Raw genomic sequence first — 8286 nt, 5'->3', positions numbered from 1 at the left:
ACAGCTGAAAGGGAAGGGTGACGCAGGACCAGACTGGAGAGAAAGCCAAGAGCCAGACCCTCTGACATGTACCATATATTTTCATGTCTCTGGGACTTGCTCATGCTTTTCCCCCTGCCTGCGATGCCCTTCCCCACCCCCTTCCACCATCCTCTCCCACAGTGGAAGTCCCATTGACATAGCCATTGCTTGTACTTCCACGTAGTGTTTAATTCCTCTTTGGATTCTAGTGGGTGGGATATATGTTTCACTCCAGTCCTCAAATAGACAGCCCCCGTTGGATGAGACCATACTGGCTTCATGCCCGTCCCCAGTCCATCACAGAGCCTGATCCAGAGCAGGTCCTCAGTCAAGTCTTTGCTTAATTGGATGGCAGAAGGGCGATAATCCAGGAGAGCTAATAATCCAGATCGGGAATTATAATGAGGTCAGGGAGCTGAGCCAAAGTCATGGCTCGATTTGAAGGAACATACAGTTAAGAGCATGAACTCAGAGGTTTGTTGCCTGGCTTTTGAATCTAGTTCTGTCAATTACTAGTGATTTACTTAAACCCTAAAGGCCTTAGTTTTCACATCTGTAAAATGGGCATAATAAGAGTACCTCTCTCATAAAATCATTACAAAATTTACATCAATCACTATATGGAAGTATTCAGAACAGTACAAGGAACATAGTGAAAACTATATACATCTGTTGTTTTGATACGTAAATTAAAAGCCTAGGATATTGTCTACAGGCAAGAGACCTCAAGGTCCATGAGAGGTCTGAACTTGATGGAGGGGCAGCACCTGGAGATTCACTTGGAAACCCTGGCAGGACAGTTGCAGGCAAGGAGATCTGGGAGCCAAAGCCCAATCCAAGCCGGTTCTCTCGTCTGTTGTTTTACAGAAGGGGACACTGAGTCCAGGAAGCATCTTCCCCAAGCTCCCACCATGGCAAAGGAAAGCTGACAATTCCAGTGGCCCCCAGTCTAATGCTCCCCCTGTTATTTCCCCCACAATTTATTGGTGGGAGCCAATAACATTTCCCAGATGGTGGTTTATTATTTATTTTCTTGTTGATTTCCCTCCTGGTTTCTCAGAGTAGTCGAGAAAGCTTATCAGAAACACTAGAAGGCAAACTATCAAAGAAAAAATTAGGACTGGGAAACATATACGTTAATATAATAAGAGGCCGGAATGATGGTGAGGTAAGAGAGAGCACTGATGACAAACAGATTATAAGGGTCTAGGCAGTTGTTATTTTCATGTGCAAATTAAGTTCTGAGCTTCCTAATTGCCAAAGTGAAAAGAGATACATGGACAGTTACATAGAAAAGAAGATGAAAGGGCTTTTCTAGTTCTTAGCCCTAAGAGAAGTTCCTTTTTTGTGCCGGGCTCTGCAGGCTGACATCGAAAGTTTTCTTCTCATGATCACCATTCTTCTGTCCTGGAGCTGTCTTGGCTGATGGGTTGTCCGGATTTCTTCCCTAAGGGGGTTAAAAATTCTGAATTTACTTGAAAAATCTTAGATCCTCATTCTGACTCTGCTGTGATTATGGGGTTCCCCTGATCGGCCAAGAAGTACATTTGTGATTCAACCTCTTAGAATTTCATGGTTCTTAAAAACCTTAAAGGTCATCAAGTCTAACATCCCCATTCCACTTACCTTCTGATGTGTGAATCTTCTCTGCAACAACTCCATCAAGTGGCCATCCAGATTTTTCTTGAATGCCCCCAGTGACAGGGAGCTCACTACCTTAGAAGGCATCTCCTTTCATATGTCCATGAAGTTTTTTATTCTATCAAATTGACATCTGAGTCTTGGCCATACTTCCTGAAAGCTACATTTCATCACCGAGGGAAGAAATCAAGTCAAATGGCCAGCAGGAAGAAGCTCTGGGAATCCTGAGCTTCCTTAGAAGTAGACTTTTGTTCAAATAAAGTGTTAAAATTAAAGCAGTATATATCTGAGTGGGGCCAATTGGCATTAACTCATCACAGCATATGGTGTGCTTCCTTTTATATGCATGTTTAGCAGCTAGTGGGTACCAAACCTCACACAGCTCTCAATTGCTAGCACTAATGAAGGATCTGTTTGCTTTGGGGGATAAAGATGGTATCACTGATTCACAGTTGTTTTTCCAGGAGTGATGAACAGATTTCATTTCCTCATCCCCACTCTCTTGCTCGGTCCTTTATCGTCCCCACTACCACTACCTTCTTCAAACCTCATTGTCTCTTGCCAGGACTGTTCACTTGCCTCCGACTGGCCTCCCTGCCTTGGTTCTGGCCGTCTCCGGGCTAAGATGACACTACCAGAGGGATCTTCATCGAGCACAGATTTGCCATATCACTTCCAGCTTGAAACCCTTCAGTGGTTCCTGTTAGCTCCTTTGTGGAAGCCAAGTTTCCCAGCACGGAAGGTAGGCCAGGCAGGGGAGCGGGTCGCCTGAGGCCACGGAATATCACAAAGTTAACTGCCCCTCTTTCGGGGTCAGTGGTGCCCCCGAAGTAGTACAAGGCCTTCTGGAACAAAAGCTTCCATTTGTAGAACTTTACAGTATTCACTCCTTTCACTGACAAACATTAGTTTCATCTCCAGGGAGCAGAAGAAGAAACAGATTCTTTCAGTGCTACCAGTAATAGTGCTGCTACTAGTGATTATAATAATAATATTGAATATTTTTATAGCTTATGTGTCAGGTTCTGCCTCTAAGCACTTTCTTATTTCATTTAATCCTCACGACAAGACGATGGCGCTTGCACGGCCCTGAGAGTGAGCATGCCTCACTCACCTCACCCTCGTCCCAGCCCGGACAGGACCCGGAACAGGTTTCAGGGGTGGCTGCCTGGGGAGGGGGGGGGATCTCAGACAGGAAGGCTGGCCTGAGCAGAGGGTCAGCCTCTCCGCCCGTGGTCAGATGACAAGACTCAGCCCAAAGTTTTGCAGTCAGGGTTGGAGACCCAGGAGGGCATCCTCGCAGTTGGTCGCATGGTGGACAGGAAGGTTCAGGGCTGGGATCCAGGTTCCCAGCTGTGTGTGCCACTGGTGGGGGGGGGGCATGCACTGTTTCCTTCCTGGGCCTCAGTTTCCTCCTCTGCACAGACAGTGTTGATGACCCCTGTCTCCCTCCCACGTCCGGTTTGAAGGCGGCAGTCAAGGCGTCTGACAAGCAGTAAAGTGAAGCACCAACAGGGCATGAGGCCGGGAGAGGGTATCCAAGCGGGTCAAGCTCATCCCCACCCCCGACTCACTTGGAGAGCGTGGCACACAACTTCCCCTTTCTGGGGCAGGACTTCGTGTGTCATTAAGGTGGCTGAAAGAACTCGGTTTGACAAAGGCGCTGTGCTTCCTGTCCATGCAATCAGGACAGCGGCCATCCCACCATCCCGGCCCAGGGGCAACAGGCAGCCAGGAGCAGCACAGCCTTCAAATCCGAGCCCCAGCTCTGCCCTCTTGGCAAGCGCGTCTTCCAGCTCAGCCACAGGGGAATGTCTCCTTCCACATAAATGTGGGGCCGCGCCCCTGCCAGCCTGTCCCTTCACCCTCACTTCCTCTACAGCTTAACACATGCCACGTCCTCCAGGCTCGGAGGCCCACCTTAGGAAGTGTGAGATCCATGTTGATAACTAGCTAGGAGGCTAATTGAAAATATTTTGGGTTTGCATGTTAGCTCTGTCGAATCAAGTAAAAAATCATTCTTATCTCCCGTAACCAGCAGTTACGCAAGTCTGCCAATGGCATTAATTAAAGTGTTCTTACTTCTCAGAGCATTTATTGTAAATGAGGAACAGGAACATTCAGGGACCTATTTTATTCTCTCCAGGGGCCAAAGCCCCATCTGAATTCGTGCCGTACGGGGAGAGTCATCCTGGAGGGCAGGGGTAGCTGATTTCTTGTTGGCAGATACTTGACTTCTGTCTTTATGCAACACTGTGTGTGTCCCAGGTGTCAGCTTAGATGGGATAGGCTGTCCCCCAAGTGAACCTTCACATTTCCCGTGTCCACACTTGAGATTTCAAGCCTTACCTCGACTCCGTGTGGCAGGCAGAGTGGATGCTGTCTGCAGAATGATTTTACATCCACGACCCTTTTCTGATCTTCACAACAGCTCTCTGATGTTGGCTATTATCCCCGCGTTGCAGATGAAAAATTCGAAACTTGCTTGCTATAAAATAGGGTCGAACAGAATTTTTGCAAAGGGTCGGATAGTAAACATTTTAGGCCTTGTGGGCCGTGAGGTCTCTGTCACAGCTCTCAACTCTACTATTGTAGCATGAAAGCAGAGATAGACACCAAATAAACAAAAAACATGGCTGTGTTCCAATAACATTTTCATTTACAAAAAGAGATGGTGGGCCATACTTTTCTGATCTCTGCTGTAAAGCACTCAGAATGTTGTGGGGCGGGGATGCCTTTGGTAAATAGAAAACCTTAATGAGGGCATTTGTTATAATCTCAGTAAATGTTCTTGAGTGCCTACTGTATGTCCAGCACTGTAAGGGATACATGGATGAATCATAGGTAAATCAAGGAGCTCATGATACGGTGGGGGAGATACCTACTTGAACTCACATCACTATCACGTATGTCCCAGAATTCTCAGGGCCATTAAAGAAGGCAGATGGGACTCAGAATTCACAGCATCAGGAATATCAAGGAGCGTTCTGGAGGAAAACATGTTAGCTGGGCTTTGACAAACAACTTGGATGGAACCCGAAGCCTTGTTTATGGGGCTGGGGGAGGCATACTTGTTGGAAGGTCTCTGCGATCATATTTCCCCTCCTCATTCTGCTCCTCCAGTCGCTAGAGACCGGCCGTGTTTAAAGCCAGTGCCCAAGCGAGAGCCCTTGTAGGACAAGTGCGGTGGTGAAGGGTGCCTGGGTCTGGGGTTAGGCTGGTGCTCAAGGCCGACGGGAAGAACAGATCCAAATTAGGCCATGCAGGGGCCAGCTGGAGCAAGACAGGTAGTTATGGGCAGCCGAGAAAGAGAAGTTGGGGTAGAGGACATCCCGTGGCACTGAGTCACAGGGCGGGGCGGGGGCTGTTGTGGAAGCTTAGGTGGCAAGTCACGACACTGTGGCTGCGTCCCTGACTCTGGGTCCTGCGCCAGGAGGAGTTCCCCACGCCAATTACAAGCAGAATGACCTCACTTGGGGCTAGTGCCTGGGGTGCTTGGGACTCCCAAGGCACATCCATTGCCGTTGTCTGTTCATCTTCACAACAAATCCTACAAGATTAGTACTACCACTCCCATTTCACAGGTGGCGAAGCTGAGGCTCAGAATAAGGCCCTGCTGATTCCAAGCATCTGAAGCTAGATCTGTGTGACCTCAAAGCCCGCACTTTTCTCACTGTTGTATTCTGCTCCATAGTACACGCACCAGCTGTTACAGATGGAAGGGTAGGAGAAAGAGAAAACCCAAGTCAGAATTTCAATCAGAAAAAGCCTCTAGAGTGGATTTAGGGCTCAAAAGAGTGCTTTTCGCGGGAGACAAATTCCCACCCGACTGGAAGTGCTGGCCCCCCACGGAACTTGCTTTTATTCTTGCACGGTCTGCTAGAGGCTGGGAGAGTTTGGCCCCAGGCTGTCTCCTTCAACCCTCCGAGCACATCCCTAGCCCTACCCCCGTGGCTGCCCGCTGGTGGGCTTGGGAATGCTTCTGGGCTCTGCCCCCTTTGCTTCCAGCCCTTCCTCAGCCTCGTCCCTCTAGCTTCTAGCTCTTTCCAGTCAGCAGCTTTGGATTAATTATTTCTTTGGGCAGGTTTTCAGGGTTCCACTGTCAGAGTATCCACCACCAGGCCTCAGTGTTTATTCCTGAGGATTGCATGCCCAGGCCTCACATTTGTGTCAAGCCCCTGGTGTCTATTTTTAACCTCATCTCAAATCAGGGTTATGCACACAGTCTCAGGGAGGCACTGCCAAGCCTGGGAGAAGATTCTCCTTGTGCCACTGAAAAGTCTGTCTCTTAATGAGACTAGAGCCCTGATGGTGTAGTAAACTCATTGATAATTTCTGTGATTGTCTCTGGAGAGTAAACAAACATACACTGCATTGTTCATGTGGTTGAAAAATCGTATTTTTTTTAAAGCCAGTATTTCAGAGATACTGCAGTTTATTTGGCCCTGTTTTTACATTTAATACTTTTGATTCAAAGTATTGAAAGCCTCAAACATGGAAATGCCCTGCAATTCTCTTGATCCCTGAGTAGCCCTGGTGCCCCCGACAGCCCCAGTTTTCTGGGAATAGGAATCAGATGGAGAATTCTGCCTCTTGCCTTCCGTCCAGATCTTGGTTACCAGCACGGCTCCCAGCTCAGTCTCCAGTCAGCGCTTCTGCCCACACCGCCACTGCCTTCATCTGCTCTTCTTCATCTCTCTTGGACTGTGATTTAAACATTCTGGAACATGATCCTTCTGTCACCAGTTTCTTCCCGTGCACTCCATTTTCCACACTGCTCTTACAGTGAAATCTCTATAAAAAGCACAGCTGATCGTGCCCTCCCCGGCTGAAAACCCTCCTCCGTACCTCGGTTTTACTCTCAGCTTAGCTGGGGTGGGGGTCTGCGCTGCTGTCATCGCCCGACATGGCTTGTCTTTCGTAGTCCCTTTGGTGCCAGAGAAGAGAGGCACCCAAGGCCGCTCCCTTCCCCCACCTTCCCCTCCAGCCTCACCAGACCCATCAGCCAGACAATGTGGTCATTGTATGAGGCTCTTTCCGAGATCCAGGAAGGGAGGCCCAGCATCAAGATACAAAATGTAGATACAGACCACACCAGAAAAGGCCCGAGGTCCTCTGAGCGATGTCTGACTTTCTGCTGATGGGTTCCTCTCTCTCTTGGGTTCTCTTTCCCCACACTGTTTTCCCTTCAGTTCTCAAGTGTGGTGTCCTCACTGCAGACCTTTGCCCAAGGGGCAGTTCTCCCTCTCTGACTTCACAAAGTTGAGTGACACCTCAGGTTTCAGCGTGTCCCAGAGTGAGAGGTGATGGTGGCTTTTATCCCCCCGGTGACCGAGACCCTTCGTATTAGTATATTAGCATATATCAGCCTGGCCCTTTTTAGAAACCTAGGTATCCTCACTATGGTATCTGGTTTTGACTAACAAGCCTGGCTTTCCTTGAAGAGCAGCCAGGCTAGCTGTAAGTGGCTGCTCTCTTTGCCACTCATGAAGGGTAGCGCGGCTTGGATCCATCGCTGATAGAAAGGGGAAGCCAAGGGGCCGCCGGCTTCCTGGCACGGTGAACAGCTGGCCATCTGTATTAGCTTCCGAGGGCTGCTGTGACAAGGTACCACACACTTGGTGGCTTAAAACATCAGAGACATAATCTCTCACAGTTTGGGAAGCCAGAAGCCTGAAATCAAGGCTGGCAGGGCTACGCTCCCTCTGAGGGCTCCAGGAGAGACTCTGTCCTTGCCTCTTCCAGCTTCTCAGGGCTCCACGTGGTGCTCAGGCGTGGCAGCGTCCCTCTGATCTCTGCCTGCTTCTTCACGTGGACTTCTCCTTCTTGGGGCCTTCCCTTCTCTCCTGCCTCACATCTTCCTCTGCCTTTCCCTCAGAAAGGTACCCGTCATAATAATCCAGGATAACCCAGGAAGAACTCCTCTTGAGATCCTTAACTTAATTACATCAGCAAAGACCCCTTTTCTAAGTAAGGTCAGATTCATGGGTTCCAGGCATTAGGACATGGACATACTGTTTGGAGGAGCCACGATCAAGTCCTTTGTGCCTTTGCATCGGTTCTTGATCTACCCTTGATCCTTGATGGTCCTTCACCGTCGTCCCACCTGTCCACCATCATCATGTTTTCCTCACTTTGCAAACCCATTTTATCCTTAAAGTATGAGCTCCAACACCACCTTGTTCCTAAAGCCTTCCTTGACCCCCAGAAGCACCGTCCCGTGTTCTGGTCTCTGGAACCCTGGGGCACGTTGCTCACTTGCCTGGGAGGTAACTGCCAGCCTGAGTCTGGGAAATGAAGCCTGTCAGTCAGGAGCGTGCACAGGGCCAGGCCAGAGAGAGCCAGCCGGGGAGGTAAGGTCCAGAGGGCGGCCACAGAGCTCACTCTGCAGCTATTCTCACCCCCATTCCTAACTCCAGCCAGCAGCTGCTCCTCAGAGGGCTCAGATGCCCCAGAGCACAAGGAGGTGGCTGAAGTCGTAGAGGTCATGAGAAAATCCTACACTCTCTCAGTCGCTCCTCCTTTTCATACAAGCTCAGAAATTTCTTTTTTTTTTCTAAAGAATTTATTTATTTGACAGAGAGAGACAGGCAGCAAGAGAGGGCACACAAGCAGGGGAGTGGG

The 8286-nt window shown here is 49.2% G+C and overlaps 1 long non-coding RNA gene across 1 annotated transcript; it reads right to left on the bottom strand.

The window, feature by feature from the left end:
• Nucleotides 1-1122: 1122 nt before the first annotated feature.
• LOC103678509 lies at nt 1123-6714 on the bottom strand. Its single transcript, XR_572705.1, has 3 exons — nt 6511-6714; nt 4012-4150; nt 1123-1468 (listed from the first exon to the last, which is right to left on the bottom strand). It is a non-coding gene; the product is annotated as an uncharacterized LOC103678509 (long non-coding RNA).
• Between the last annotated feature and the right edge of the window lie 1572 nt (nt 6715-8286).

This window comes from Ursus maritimus, unplaced genomic scaffold (genome assembly GCF_017311325.1).
Source record: "Ursus maritimus isolate PB19 unplaced genomic scaffold, ASM1731132v1 scaffold_17, whole genome shotgun sequence".
In the NCBI taxonomy this organism is placed as follows: Eukaryota; Metazoa; Chordata; class Mammalia; order Carnivora; family Ursidae; genus Ursus; species Ursus maritimus.
The sequence above is the reverse complement of the archived record's forward strand: the minus strand, read 5'-3'. Positions and strand labels throughout refer to the sequence as shown.